A 770-nucleotide genomic window follows, 5' to 3' on the forward strand; every position below is an offset into this window, starting at 1 on the left:
TTGTCATTGTCACAAATTATAGTCATTTTTACTTTAGGAGGAGGGAAGAGGGGAAAGAAGATAGGGAGAAACTTCCTTTTCTCTGCTCAGATTACCCCTCCCAGATAACTGCTGACATGGTTTCCCTTTGAACCTGACTCTGACCATGAACCATATATGTTGTATGTATGTGACATAAAATACGTAGCTGGCAGAGTGCCCAGTACTCAGAAAACCTTGATGGAGGGATTCTGCTGGATTGGTTAAATCTCTCAATTTTTAAAAGACAGCGTGTGCCGGTTTCCTTGGAAATTTATTGTTTGCTAGCATCTCTCTTTTTACTCTTCCTTTCTATGCGGGGCTTGCATATCAAATTTCTCTTCCTTAGTCTGTCTTTTGGGCCATTTATTTGGCTTTCATATCAGCCCATCAGGGCACTGACTTCATGGGGTGAGTGAAAAGAAAGGAATCCAGAGGCAGGCCCACCTGCACCTCTTCCTGTCATTGATTTGTCAAATGGGATTTATTAAACACTGACTTATGCCAGTCTCCCCTGGAGTCTAAATTTATTGTTGAGAAATCTCAGACCTTAATGGGTATCCAAATGTTTCAGATTCATTTGCAGACGAGCCTTACTTGCAATTCAAATGTTTGAAGGAAATGTTCCACATAGTCTTCTCATGCTTTTATTCAATTACTACCTGTTATTATGGGGTTTATAAATTGAGTGCATTAGACTTACATTTGCTTAGCAAACTTTTATAAAGATCTTATTCTGGAAAGTCAATGTA

This window comes from Pteropus alecto, unplaced genomic scaffold (genome assembly GCF_000325575.1).
Source record: "Pteropus alecto unplaced genomic scaffold, ASM32557v1 scaffold3, whole genome shotgun sequence".
Lineage (NCBI taxonomy): Eukaryota > Metazoa > Chordata > Mammalia > Chiroptera > Pteropodidae > Pteropus > Pteropus alecto.